The sequence below is a fragment of the Vombatus ursinus genome, unplaced genomic scaffold (assembly GCF_900497805.2).
Source record: "Vombatus ursinus unplaced genomic scaffold, bare-nosed wombat genome assembly UNPS02014882.1, whole genome shotgun sequence".
Lineage (NCBI taxonomy): Eukaryota > Metazoa > Chordata > Mammalia > Diprotodontia > Vombatidae > Vombatus > Vombatus ursinus.
The window spans coordinates 432,968-448,421 of NW_020954660.1; the positions used below are offsets into that span (position 1 = coordinate 432,968).

Consider the following 15,454-nt stretch of genomic DNA (forward strand, 5'->3'; position numbering starts at 1 on the left):
CATGAACCCATTTTGACTTTATTTTGATATATGGTGTAAGATTTTGGTCTATGCCTAGTGTCTACCATACTCTTTTCCAGTTTTCCCAGCAGTTATTTGTCAAATACGGAGTTCTTATCTGAGAAGCTGTGCTCTTTGGGTTTATCAAACAGTGGATTACTATAGTCATTGACTACTCTCGTATTCCTAACCTATTCCACTGATCCACCACTATTTCTTAGCCAGTACCAAGTAGTTTTGGTGATTGCTGCTTTATAATACAATTTAAGATCTGGAATGGCTAGGCCACCTTCTGTACCATTTCTTTTCATTAGTTCCCTTGATATTCTGGACCTTTTATTCTTCCAAATGAATCATTATTATTTTTTCTAACTGCATAAAATAATTTTTAGTAGTTTGATTGGTATGGCACTGAATAAGTAAAGTAACTTAGGTAGAATTGTCATTTTTGTTATATTAGCTTGGCCTACTCATGAGCCACTGATGTTTTTCCAGTTATTTAGATCTGACTTTATTTGTGTGAAAAGTGTTTCGTAATTGTGTTCATATAGTTCCTGGGTTTGTTTTGGCAGATAGACTCCTAAATATTTTATAATGTCTACAGTAACTTTAAATGGAATTTCTCTTGCTGTTGGGCTTTGTTGGTAATATATAAAAATGCTGATGATTTATGTGGGTTTATTTTATAACCTGTAACTTTGCTAAAGTTGTTTATTATTTCAAGTAGTTTTTTACTTGATTCTCCAAGATTCTCTTAAGTATATCATCTGCAAAGAGTGATAGCTTTGTTTCTTCTTTGTCTATTCTAATACCTTCATTTTCTTTTTCTTCTTTTATTGCTAAAGCTAACATTTTTAGTACCATATTGAACAACAGTGGTGATAATGGACAGAATTGTTTCACCCCCAATCTTACTGGAAATGCTTCTAGCTTATCCCCGTTACATATGATGCTTGCTGACAGTTTTAGGTAGATGCTACTTAACATTTTAAGGAAGGCTCCATTTATTCCTATGTTCTCTAGTGTTTTTAATAGGAATGGGTGTTGTATTTTGTCAAAAGCTTTTTCTGCATCTATTGAGACAATCATGTGGTTTCTGTTAGTTTTGGTGAAGAAAATAATTCCTTAAAAATTAGAATGGTGCACATGGAAGCTAATGACTTTATGAAAAATCAAGAAATAATAAAACAAAACCAAAAGAATGAAAAAGTAGAAGACAATGTGAAATATCTCATTGGAAAAACAACTGACTTGGAAAATAGATCCAGGAGAGATAATTTTAAAATTATTGGACTTCCTGAAAGTGCGTGATCAAAAAAAGAGCCTAGACATCTTCTTTCAAGAAATAATCAAGGAACCCAGGAATTCTATGAACACAATTACAAAACACTTTTCACACAAATAAAGTCAGATCTAAGTAACTGGAAAAACATCAGTTGCTCATGGATAGGCCGAGCTAATATAGTAAAAATGACAATTCTACCTAAGCTAATTTACGTATTCTGTGCCATACCAATCAAACTACTAAAAAATTATTTTATAGAGTTAGAAAAAATAATAGATTCATTTGGAAGAACCAAAGGTCCAGAATATGAAAGGAATTAATGAAAAGAAGTGCAGCGGAAGGTGGCCTAGCCATTCCAGATCTTAAATTGTATTACAAAGCAGCAATCATCAAAACTGCTTGGTACTGGCTAAGAAATAGAGTGGTGGATCAGTGGAATAGGTTAAGTATGCAAGACACAGTAGTCAATGACTATAGTAATCTGTTATTTGATAAACCCAAAGACCCCAGCTTTTGGGATAAGAACCCACTCTTTGACAAAAACTGCTGGGAAAACTGGAAAAGAGTATGGCAGAAACTAGGCATTGATCAAAATCTCACACCATATTCCAAAATAAAGTCAAAATGGGTTCGTGATTTAGATATAAAGGCTGACACTACAAGCAAACTGGGATAGCAAGGAGTAGTTTACCTTTCAGATTTATGGAGAACAGAAGAATTCATGACCAAACAGGAGATATAGAGAACATTATGAAAAAGCAAAATGGATAACTTTGATTACATTAAATTGAAAAGTTTTTGAACAAAAAAAGCCAATGCAACCAAGATTAGAAGGAAAGTAGAAAATTGGGAAAGAATTTTTACAACCAGTCTCTCTGATAAGGGCCTCATTTCTAAAATATATAGAGAATTAAGTCCAATTTATAAGAATACAGGTCATTCCCCAATTGATAAATGGTCAAAGGATATGAACAGGCAATTCTCAGAGGAAGAAGTTAAAGCCATCTATAGTCATATGAAAAAATGCTCTAAATCACTATTGATTAGAGAAATGCAAATCAAAACAACACTGAGGTACCACATCACACCTATCAGATTGGCCAACATGACAAAACAGGAAAATGATCAATGTTGGAGAAGATGTGGGAAAATTGGAACACTAATGCATTGTTGGTGGAGTTGTGAACTGATCCAACCATTCTGGAGAGCAATTTGGAACTATACCCAAAGGGCTATAAAAATGTGAATACCCTTTGACCCAGCAATAGCATTTCTAGATCCCAAAGAGATCATAAAAATGGGAAAAGAACCCACATGTACAAAAATATTTATAGCAACTTTTTTTTTGGTGGCAAAGAATTGGAAATTGAGAGAATGCCTATCAGTTGGGGAATGGCTGAACAAGTTGTGGCATATGAATGTAACAGAATACTATTGTGCTATAAGAAATGATGAACAAGCTGACTTCAGAAAAATCTGGAGAAACTTGTATGGTCTGATGCCTAGTGAAGTGAGCAGAACCAGGAGAACGTTGTACACAATAACAGTCACATTGTGCAATGATTAATGTTGATAGACTTAACCCTTCTCAGCAATACAAGGATCTAAGACATCTCCAAAGGCCTCATGATGGAAAATGCTATCCACAAAGAAGAAAGAACTATGGAGTTTGAATGCAGATCGAAGCATACTATTTGCTATTTTTTTCTTCTGTTGTGTTTTGTTTCCTCTTTCTGGTGGTTCCTCCTATTGGTTCTAATGCTTACTTACGACATGACTGTTGTGAAAATATGCTTAATAGGAATGCATATGTATAGCCTATATCAGATTGTGAGCCATCTTGGAAAGGGAGGTGAGGAGGGAGGGGGAGAAAAATTTAAAACTCAAAAGCTTATGGAAATGATTGTTGATAATTCAAAATAAATTAATTTTAAAAAAACCAAATCATTACCCAACTGTCCCTCCAAAGGATAAATATAAAAAGGTGCAGTGAATGACTCTTACTCAGGCATGCTTTGATAAGCAGTGGGGTTGCTGCATAATCTAAGATTCTTGCTCTAACCCTATTTTCATGCTTTGAGTGTTAGGGAACAATTAAATGATGTTGATGATGATGTTGATGATGATGATGATGACTGTCCATATTTCATAAAAGTATACATGTATCTTATGAGAGGAATCTTAGTCAAAAAATAATAATGCTTGAGCTTCTTTTTAGAATTTAAATGGTTTTTATGCTATCTGCCTACAAAGAAAGAATTAATATTGTCTGAATGCTATTTTTCAGACACCAAAAAAAGTGTGCTTTTCAAAGCACACTATTTTTCTTTCTCTTTCTTTCTTCCTTCCTTTCTTTCTTTCTTCCTTTCTTTCTTCCTTTTTTTCTTCCTTCCTTCCTTCCTTTCTTTCTTTCTTTTTTCCTTTCTTCATTCCTTTCTTTTTTTGGTTATTCAAGTTTTCTTGCACAGAATGACAAATATAGAAATGTTTTACATGATTGCATATGTATAACCTATATCAGATTGCTTACCATCTCAGGAAGTGGGGAGGGGAAGGAGGGAGGGATAGAATTTGGAACTCAAAACTTTTTTTAAAAAAAGTTTTAAATTGTTTTAACATGTAATTAGGGAAAATAATATATTCAAAAAAGAATTTAAAGGGTTTAATTTTTTAAAATGCCTCCTATCTGTGAGGCAATGTGCCTTGCACTATCAAATAAATAAATTAATCTACTTTCTATGAACATACCCATGACTGTGACCATGGTAGCCTCTCATTGCCCTATCAAAGTCCTATTCTTTAAATAAATAATGAACAGAAATATGTCATTTTGGCTAATGGGTATATGTCTTGTATGTCTTGACATGTAGAATGGTATAATATTGTCTGCCTTCCCAATGAGTGAGGGAAGGACCGAAGGGGGGAAGAGAAGGTGGAACTCAAAAAAAAAGAATGTTAAAAAATAAACATAATTTTAAAAATGAAAAAAAGAAATACTCAAGGAAAACTGCCCTGATATTCTAAAACCAGAAGATAAAATAGAAATTGAAAGAATCCACCAATCACCTCCTGAAACAGATCCCAAAATGAAAATTGCCAGGAATATCATAAACAAATTCCAGAGTTCCCAGGTAAAGGAGAAAATATTGCAAGCAACCAGAAAGAAACAATTCAAGTATCATGGAGCCACAGTCATGATAACACAAGATTTGGCAGCTTCTATATTAAAGGATCAGAGGGCTTGGAATATAATATTCCAGAGGGCAAAGTAGTTAGGATTACAACCAAGAATCACCTACCCAGCAAAACTGAGTATAATCCTTCAGGGGAAAAAATGGACATTCAATAAGAAAGAGAACTTTCAAGCATTCTTGATGAAAATATCAGAGCTGAATAGAAAATTTGACTTTCAAATACAAAATTCAAGAGAAGCATAAAAAGGTAAACAGGAAAGGGAAAGTACAGGGGACTTAGTAAGGTTAAACTGTTTGCATTCTTACATGGGAAGATGATATTTGTTACTCATAAGCCCTCTCTCATTATTAGGGTAGTTAGAGGTATATATAAACAAAGGGCATAGATGCGAGTTGAATATGAAGGGATAATATCTAAAAAATAAAATTAAGAGGTGAGAGAAGAATATACTGGGAGAAAGAGAAAGGGAGAGATAGAATAGGGTAAATTATCCCACATAAAAGGGACAAGAAAAAGCTTTTACAATGGAGGGGAAGAGGGGGGATATGAGGAAGAGTGAGTGAACCTTACTCTCATAAGAACTGGCTCAAAGAGGGAATAACATACACATGTAATTGGGTATAGAAATCTATAAAGAAAATAGGAGGGGAAGGAGAGAAGAGAAGAGGAGCAGTGACAGAAAAGAGGGCAAATTGGGGGAGAGGGTAGTTAGAAGCAAAACACTTTTCAGGAAGGACAGAGTGAAAAGAGGGAGAGAATAGAATAAATGAGGGGGGAATAGAATGGAGGGAAATACAGTTAGCAACAGTAAATGTAAAAAAAAAATTGAAGCAAGTTTCTCTGATAAAAGCCTCATTTCTCAAACATATAGAGAACTGAGTCAAATTTATAAAAATAACAGCCATTCCCCAATTGATAAATAATCAAAAGATATAATCAGTTTTCCGATGAAGTAATCAAAGCTACCTGTAGCCATATGAAAAATAATTCACTATTGATTGGAGAAATGTAAATTAAAACAATTCTAAGGTACTACCTTATACCTATTAGATTGGCTAACAGTACAGAAAAGAAAAATGACAATGTTGGAGGCGATATGGGAATAATGAGACATTAATGCACTATTAGTAGAGTTGTGAACTGATTCAACCATTTTGTAGAGCAATTTGGAACTATGCCCAAAGGGCTATAAAACCAGGTTGTTTTTTTTTGTCTATGTTTTCTTTTACAACATCACTATTACAGATATGTTTTGCTTGACCACACATGTATAACCTAAATCAAACTGCTTGCCTTCTCAGTGGAGGGAGGGAAGAAGAGAGAGAATTTGGAACTCAAAGTTTTAAAATGAGTGTTCAAAATTGTTTTTACATGTAACTGGGGAAAAATAAAAAATAAAATAAAAGTTTTTTTTTTAAAGAGAAGGATAAAAAAGGTAAACAAGAAAGAAAAAAAACCATGTTATTCAATAAGGTTAAACTGTATACATCATTACAAGAGAAGCCATATAATATTTGTAACTCTTGAGAAATGCATCTTTACTAGGGCAGTTAGAAGGAGTATACATAGATAGAGGGTGTGGGTATAAGTTGACTTTGATGTGATGATATAAAAAAACTAAGTGAAAAAGGATTGCACTGGGAAAAGAGGAAAGGGGGAGGCAGAATAGGGTAAATTACATCACATGAAGAGGTGCAAAAGACCTATTACAGTACAGGGAAAGAAGGGGGGGTTACTCTCATTGGATTTGGCTCAAAGAGGGAATAACATACACATTCAGTTAGAATTCACCTCCCCCCCCCCCCCCCCCCCCCCGAAAGCAAAGGCAGCCAAGGGATGGCCGCTGCACAAGCCTGGGTCCTCTCTTTGTGCCTGGTCCTCTGTATAAAAGATGGCACTTAGCCTTCATGGTTCTTCATTTTCTCTCTTACCTGTTTTCCAGGTCTCTTATTGGACAGCTTCTTGCCCATCTTGTGGGGGCCCTTGTCATGGCAGTACGAGCCCAGAAGCCGGACACGTCATCATAGCTCTCCCTAGTGTTCCGCTTGGATTCTTTCTTCCTTCCACCAAAACCAAACTTCTGGTTTTCGTACGGCCACTTGGCACTGGGTCCCTTCCTTCTTCATCTGCTGGGTTTTGGCACCTTCCTTCTCACCTCTCGAGAGCGACCTTCCGTCTCCCTCAAGGAAGTCCAGTTTGTCAGAGAAGCCTTTCTGGTACTTCTTGATGGCGGTCATCATCTGAGACTTCTTCTGCTGCCTCTTCTGAAGAACCTCTGTCTGTACCTTCTTGCCATATTTCCTGAGCGCTCGAAGCTGCTTGACCCTTTCAGACTTCTCCATGGCGTCCTGTTTTGTTTGTAGCTTCTACTCGAAGCTTCTGCATCTGCTGGTCAGACTTTGCCATCTCTGCAAAGTAATCAATCCTGGGACTTCTTGGTGGGGATCTGGTGCTGGGGGAGCCTGAGCAGCACAGCCAGGCAGCCTGGGCCGGCCGGTAAAAGGTCATCTCCCTTTGGAAGTCGTCCTCGGGGACCACGGCTCCACGAGCATCTGGGGCGCTGGGAGCTCTGGCGCCATGGTCACAGCCAGCCTCTCTAGCCACGCCAGGTTCTTCCAGAGCTCGACCCAATCCAGGCGCAAACCGGAAGCCACGCTTGGCGCCTCCTCGCTCCGCCCCCTGCCCTGCCCTCGCTTATCCCCTGTACCTTATATTTCTCTTGGATCTTGTATGCCAAATTTTCTTTTAAGTTCAGGGTTTTTTGCAACAAAATCCTGAAAGTCTGGTGATTCACTGAATATCCATTTTTTTTTTCCCACTCAGGAGTATACTTAACTTTGCTGAGTATGATATTTTCTGCCACAGCCCCAATACTTTTTATCTTCCACCTATGGTCTTTTAGTGTCACCCCTGCTAGGTTTTGTGTGATTCTAATTGTGGTTTGAAATGTTTTTTTTTTCTTGTTGCTCATAATATATTCTCCTTAACCTGTGGGTTTTGGAATTTGACTATGATATTCCTGTAGGGTTTCCTCGTAGGATCTCTTTCAGGTAGTGATCAGTGGATTTTTTCAATTTCTATTTTCCCCTCTTGTTCTAACACTTCAGCTCAATTTTCTTTAATTATTTCTTGTATTATTGTATCAAGATTCTTTTTTTGTTTTGTTTTTAGGCAATTGGGGTTAAGTGACTTGCCCAGGGTCACACAGCTAGTAAGTGTCAAGTGTTTGGTCTGAGGCCAGATTTGAACTCTGGTCCTCCTGACTTCAGGGCCAGTGCTCTATCCACTGCACCACCTAGCTGCCCCTCAAGATTCTTTTTTCCATCGTAGCTTTCAGGTAGTCTGATTATTCTTATGTTTTCTCTTCTTGATCTGTTTTCCAGATCAGTTGTTTTTCCTATGAGATGTTTCACATTCTCTTCAATTTTTTCATTCTTTATATTTTGTTTTATTATTCCTTGTTCTCTTATAACTTTGCTGGCTTCCCCTTGCCCAATTCTAATTTTCAAGAGTCTTTTTTCTTCCTTAAGATTCTAGATCTCCTTTTCTAGTTGGTTGACTTTCTTTTCATGATCTTGTTTTTCTTGGATTGTTTATATTTTAAAAAAAATTTTCCTCAATCTCTCTCATTCGATTTTTAAGTCTTTTTTTAAGTTATTCTATAAATTCTTTTTGGGCAGGTGACCATTTGACATTATTCTTTGGGGTAGGAAAGGTTTTTTTTTTTTTTTAAATTCAGTATCCTCCTCTGAACATGAACCCCATCTTCTCTATTCCCATAGTAACTTTCAATAGTTGGGTTCTTTCTCCTTTGCTTGCTCATTTTTTTTTTTATTTATAGCAGTTTGTTATTGTAATCACCTCTAGTCCTGGGGTATGGGGGATGGTTCCTCTAGCCTCAGATCCTCCTTCAATTCTCCCCTTTGGCTTGGAACTGAAACCAAGAACTCAGCCCTCCTGTAAGTGCCCACAGCCAGCAGTGTCCCTACCCCACTGCTTCTGCATTCACAGGGCATGTGCTGATTTCTTCTTGTCCAGAGTGAACTCTTGGCAGCACAGCTGGGCTTTATCAGCAGAGGTTCCCTCAATTTTTCCCAGTCAGATGCCCAGCTCTCCACACTGTACAGGAGGTGAAATTTCCTGTGGCTGGGGGTAGCTTCCCAACCCAGCTAGCCCCAGGGCTCCCTGCTTGCTGTTTCAGCAGAACTAGCCTGGGGGTGTTTACACTTCAGAGGGACCAAACCTCAGTCCTGGGATTTTTCTTCAGATCTTATCATTGGGTTGTCCCAAGAGGACCACTGTTCTGCCCAAACTCTTGTTTATTTTTATCTACCACTCTATATTTGCCCTGAGGTGTTATTTTGTTTTGTTTGTGGGGGAAATCTGGAGAGCTTGGAATTTTCTGACCTATTCCACTATCTTCCAGGAATCCTCTTCTCCGTGAAAAAAAATTTTGAAGTTTCTCTGATAAAGGCCATATTTCTCAAATATATAGAAAAATGAATCAAACTTATAAAAATAAGAGCCATTCCTCAAATGATAAATGATCAAAAGTCATGAACAGTTAGTTTTCAGATGAAATAATCAAAGCTATCTATAGTCATATGAAAAAATGGCCTAAATCAATATCGATTGGAGAAATGCAAATTAATACAATTCTGAGGTACTACCTCACACCTATTAGATTGGCTAACAGTACAGAAAAGTAGAATAACAAATGTTGGAGGGGATGTGGGAAAATTGAGACACTAATGCATTGTTGGTGGAATTGTGAACTGATTCAACCATTCTGTAGAGTAATTTGGAACTATGCCCAATGGGCTATAAAACCATGTATACCCTTTAACTTAGCAATACCATTACTAGGTCTGTATCCCAAAAGAATTTTTTAAAAAAAGGAAAAGGACCTATATGTACAAAATATTTATAGCAACTCTTTTCTGGGGTCAAAGAATTGGAAGTTGAGGGGATGACTATCAATTGGGAAATGGCTGAACAAGTTGTGGTATATGATTGTGTTGAAATACTATGCTATAAGAAATGAAGAGGGCTGGGATTCTTAAAATCTAGCCACTGCTCAGATTCTTAAAATCTAACCACTGGTTAGATTCTTATAATATAGCCAATAACTTACTAATGTGCAGACTCCTTAAGAGTCTGCCCAATATGACAGATGTTCTAATAAACCTTGTCTTTGGCTGGAAAAAAAAAAAGAAATGATGAGTAAGATGCTTTCAGAAAAACCTGGAAAAACTTACATGAACTGTAGCAAAGTGAAATGAGCAGAACCAGGAGAACATTGTACACAATAACAGCAATATTGTAAGATGATCAGATGTGAATGACAGCCATTCTCAGCAATACAATGATCCAAGACAACTCTGAAGGGTTTATGATGAAAAATGCTATGCATCTCCAGAGAAACACCTGATGGAGTCTGAATACAGATCAAAACAGACTTTTTTTTTACTTTCTTTATTTTTATTGTGTTTTTTTTGTCTGTTTTCTTTTACAACATGACTAATACAGAAATATGTTGTGCATGATTACACATATGTAACCTATATTGAATTGTTTATCTTCTCAGTGAAGGCAGCAGAGAGGGAGGGAGAGAACATAGAAATCAAAATTTTAAAAACAGATGTTAGGGGCAGCTAGATGGTGCAGTGGATAGAGTACTGGCCCTGAAGTCAGGAGCACCTGAGTTCAAATTTGGCCTCAGACCAAACACTTGACACTTACTAGCTGTGTGACCCTGGTCAAGTCACTTAACCCCAATTGTCTAAAAAAAGTAAATAAAAACAGATGTTGAAAATTGCTTTTACATGTAATTGGGGAAAAAGAAAATACTAAATAAATGATTAAAGCAGTAAAAATCAATGTTTATTTCCTTCCTTTGAAGATTCTTTTCAACTCTAAGATTTTTGGATTCTCTAGTCGTGCTATCAAACTAATGTTCTATGTTTTAACTCAAATCTCCCTTCTCTAGGCTTCCTTACTTCTCTAACCTATGGCTTATGGCTTCCCAAGGATGTTGGGATCACACAAACCAGGACCCAAGAGCATCAGTTTTCCTCTTTGGCAGTCTCACTTTGGGGGATATATCCTTAGCACTTACCACAACACATGGAGACACATAGACGGGCCTGGAACTGTGTTTTCCTTAGTGTAAGGAGTTCTCAGTGAAGTATCTCCTCAACAACTTGATAGTAACAGCTAACATTTATATAACACTTGAAGGTTTGCAAAGCACTTTACATATTTTATCTCATTTTATCTTCATCATAACCCTATGAGGTAGGGACAATTATCCCTGTTTTACAGATGACAAAATTGAGGCTGAGAAAGGTTAAATGACTTGCTCGGGATCAGACAGCTAAAAAGTATTTGGGGGCACTGAAAGGTTGAGTGTGTTGTCCAGGGTCACACAGTTGGGATTTGAACCTCTGTTTTTCTGACTTGGAGCTCCTCCCCTCTCCTTTCCCCTTTTCCCCTCTCCTCTGTTTTCCTCTCCTCTCTCCCCACTTCCTAAGACTCTCCAACATATAGTAAAAGCTTAATACATGTTAGCTAGTTCATTTGATTGATTGATTTGGCTCCTTCCCTCCACACAGAGTTAAAGCTTGCAGATAACTCCTGTCTAGGTTTCCACAAATATGGGTAATATGGTAACCTCTGCTTAACGTATAAGTCTATTCTCAGGGATTCAGGAGAAGAAGGTGGCCAAGAATTGGGGATCCAGGAACTCTCCTTTCAGGCTTACCATGTGTTTCTCTTACAAGTTACCATTGCTACCCAGAGAGGGCAGTGAAAGGGGAGGAGAGTGAAAGGAAGAAATCCCCTACTTCCTCCCCGCCTTTGGGTCAATCTGAGGGGAAAAAAAAGTTTCAAGGGAAAAGACCCGAAGACCCGAAGGCAGAAGGATTCCAGGGAATCCTGGAAATAAAGAGCCCAAGGGAGTGAAATTGTACCAACTTTCTTTTATAGGCCATAAGGCAAAGTGGCAGCTGGTTCTGATCCACGTATTAGGAGTTCCCCATCCTATCACTGCTTCCCAACAATGGCCCATAGCCCTGTCATTTCAGCAGGTTGACTGGGGAACTGCTCAAATTGGTCATGAGCCCCCCTGAGCCCCACGCATTCGTACCTGCTGAGGGCATGTCCATCACTGAATCACCTGGCCCTACCACCTTGGAGTCAACCTTGAATCAGGCCTCCCCCTCCCCCATCACTTGCCAAGTGCTGGCACTTCTGTGTGCACAATATCTCTCCTATCCCATGACACACATAGATTTTAGGGCTGGAAGGGCCTTCAGAAGCCAGCTCATCCAACCTCTTAATTTTACACGAGGGAAACTGAGGCAGGAGTGGGGGGGAAGGAGGGACTTGGGCAGGGTCACACACAGGAAGGGACCTCAGAGACCAGCTAGTTTCATTCCCTTCTAGCAGAGACCACAGAGGTAGGTCACTGGACCCTTCAGGAAGAGAAACTGAGGCTCAAAGCTTTTGGCTTTACCAAAAGCGACCTGTGTGACTGTGGGCTTATTACTGTGTCCCACCTTCTACAGGGGCTTCTTACTTCCTCCTATGCTTTGGCAATGGGCTGGGCACGATTGCTTTCCACATTCCTGCAAGATGGCGCTCAAACATGCGCAGAATTGTCAATTTCCAGTGTGAGCACTGATGCCTCAGAAATCTGCAAATGACCAATCAGGGTCAGATTTGTTGTTTTGCTAACTGTGTAGACATATGAAAACAATGGGGGGAAATATCATTACTGCAGATTAAACTTTAAAGTGCATCGTTGACATTCTTTCCAGAGGGCCAGTTGTTAAAATTGTTTAAAAAAAAAGTTGTTAAAATGAGTATAACTATGCCAAAGCTAACTAGCTTTACCCAGCAAAGCCCTCCATGAGTGAGTGTTGAGGTGTTCCCAGTTCCACACCCCCTTGCAATGTCCTAGTTTGAAGCTGATGCTGACTGTTTGAATGGAGGGGAGCAGTAGACAAGCCCAGCTCCTGCCAGGATCTGCCTGTTCCTTAGCAGTCCCAGATGGAGGAGGCCATTGGACAGGTGACCCACTTGATTCAATAATGTGAATACCCAAAAGGATGACGGAGTTGTATTCACAGAATGAGGGCTACATGCCTCTCCATCCAAATGGCAGAGCTTACAAGATGGCTACCCATCTCATCCAAGGAGCCAAGAGACGCCCTGTGACTGAGCTTGTGACCTAAAGTAATTTGACCAGAAGTAGCAGGTCAGACTTCTGGAAGACCTAGCTTCTCTTTCTTCTGCATTCATCCAAAGGTACAGGAGCCCAGCAGCTCAACTTTTCTCTCACCTTGCAACCTGTGTGACCTTGAGCGAATCCCTTCACTTCCCTGGGCCTCACTTTCCTCATATGTAAAAAGATGAAGTTAGACTCTTGGGCCTCTTGAGGTCCTTTCCAACTCTAGAGTTATGACTTTATGAATGACCCTGGCAGATCCCCTGCCCTCCCTAGATCTCAGTTTCCTCATCTGGAAAACAGGGGAGTGAGACCAGAGGGCTTCTGAGGCCCGTTTCAACTCTAGGTCTGCACAGGGGTGGGGAACCTGTGGCCTCGAGGCCACATGTGGCCCTCTAGGTCCTCCGTGTGGCCTTTTGACTGAGTCCAAGTTTTACAGAACAAATCCTTTTATGTAGGGGATTTGTTCTGTGAAGTTTGGATTCTGTCACAGGGTCACACTTGAGGACCTAGAGGGCCACACGTGGCCTTGAGGTCGCAGGTTCCCTACCCCTGATCTATGATGTTACTGCCTGCTGCTGAGGAAGCAGGATTCTGGTGACTCTGACCCCTGCCCTCTCCCGCCATGTTCCCATTTTCCTCTCTTGATTCTGGGCTATTGAGAGATCGGGAGCCTGACACCTCTGTTACCACCTTCTTCCCTTTCCCCTCTGAAAGCCCAGGAGAATTCTGGGCCCCCATCCCTCTCAACCTTACTTGCTGCTGTCCTGGATTTCCTCTGCCTAAACAGCTAAACCTTGAGTGTTAGAGGCCTAATTTGGCCGTCCTTTTCTCCATGCCCTCCCTTTTTTCTCCTCTCTCTCTGTTTATCATTGTTTATTTTTTTTTTCAGTTGTGTCCAACTCTTTGTAACTCATTTGGGGTTCTCTTGGCAAAGATGCTGGAGTGGTTTGCCATTTCCTTCTCCAGTTCGTTTTACAGATGAGGAAACTGAGGCAGACGGGTGAAGTGACTTGCCCAGGGTCACACAGCTAGTAAGTGTTGAAGCCTCATTCGAACTCAGGTCCTCAGCACTCTATCCACGGTGCCACCTAGCTGCCCTTCTCTCTCTCTCTCTCTCTTTCTCTCTCTCTCTGTCTCAATCTCTCTCTCTCTCTCTCTCTGTCTCTCTCTCTCTCTCTCACCCCTTATGTTTATAGACCAGCTTTGCCCAGCTGGGAGGTTGCCCAGGGAGAGCCAATCCACAGAGATTCTCTTTATTATTCTGATAAAGAGATTCTCTTTATCAGAATAATTGTACACTTTATATGTTTCAGGTTTTCTTAAGGATTTTGTTTTCATTATATAGGAGTCATTATTGATAGATTTGTATATTGTTGACCCCCAGATCCTCCCAATGGTCCTTGTACTTTGTAATTCAACTCAGACTAGATTAGTATGTTTGCTAGTGAGCTAAGAAATTCCTTTATGGTCTATTGGGGAAAGGTGTTTCCTTCTATCTCATTAAAGTGGGAGGTCTTCACTTGGGGTCATTGAACGTTAATCTTTCTTTTTTTTTTTTTCATCATTGCATTTCTTTTGTAATCTCATGTGATTCTGAGGATTCTGAGAAGCTTTGGCCAGACTGCCAAAGTGGTTCAGAACGCAAAAAAATGTGAAAGAGCAAAATTTGTACAGTTATTTTGTGGGCTCAGCTTTCCTGATGCCCCAGGACCAAGGTCAAAATATCCCAGGAGTTATCAAAATGTATTTTTTTTTAAAAAATAAGTTCCCAGACACCAGGTTAAGAACTTCTGATCTATTCTAACTCCCTCATTTTCCAAATGGGGAAACTGAGGCTCAGAAAGTGAAAATCACTTGTGCCCAAGGTCATAAGTGCTGAATCCTACAATCCTATATGGCTTTAGAGCTAAGATTCTGTATTTCTAATATTCTCTAGTCTAGGGATTCTTAACCTGGGTTCTGGGAGATTAGATTTTTTAAAAAATATATTTGAATAATTTTTCAATATAATAGGTTTCCTTTGTAATATTATGCATTTGATTTTGTGCATTTAAAAACCTGATCCTGAGAAGGGCTTCATGGGCTTAACTGGTCAGAAGCAGAGAGCAGATGGGGCCAAGGATAGGCTTTTTTTTCTATGCTTCTCCTTAGCACCCTGGCCAGCCCAGCTCCTGAACCCAGGCCCTGGGTCTCAAGGGGGCTCAGTGTGTGTGTGTGTGTGTGGCCGGAGTCAGGGGGGGGGGGGGCTCATGCCTTGTTATTCTTCCCCTTCTCCGCTACTGGAAAAAAAAGAAAAACGCCTCCTCTCGCGTTTCCCTAGCTCTTCGGGGAGGGGAGGAGCAGTATCAGCCATGTCGTCCTTGGATACAAGACATCTTTTCCAACTGACTTCCATTCTTCCTGGAGATGTGTTCCCATGGCAACCTTTGGGCCCCCGACACGTAGACGGCGGCGGAGCTGCAGAAGCCTCACCAACTGGCTGCTTTTGTCAGCCCTGGGGGCTCAGCCTGGGCCGCCTGCCGGAGCGTACTTCATCCTCCAATTCTGCCTGCATGTCCATGGAAGAAAAAGAAGGAGGAGGGAGGTGGGGGGGGTGGCGGGTGGTGACAAGTCTTCTCCCCCCAGTGGGGCTAGGTCCGGGGCTGACATAGCGCAGGCCCTTAGGCGAGGTAGCACGGTGGGGGGAAACCTCAACCAACCCAGGATTGAGCTGGACTTGGGGTAAGAACTCCTGGGTTCGA

General features: G+C 40.0%; 1 pseudogene; it reads right to left on the bottom strand.

The window, feature by feature from the left end:
- Positions 1-6,378: 6,378 nt before the first annotated feature.
- Positions 6,379-15,066, bottom strand: LOC114028443 (annotated as a pseudogene).
- Positions 15,067-15,454: the final 388 nt, after the last annotated feature.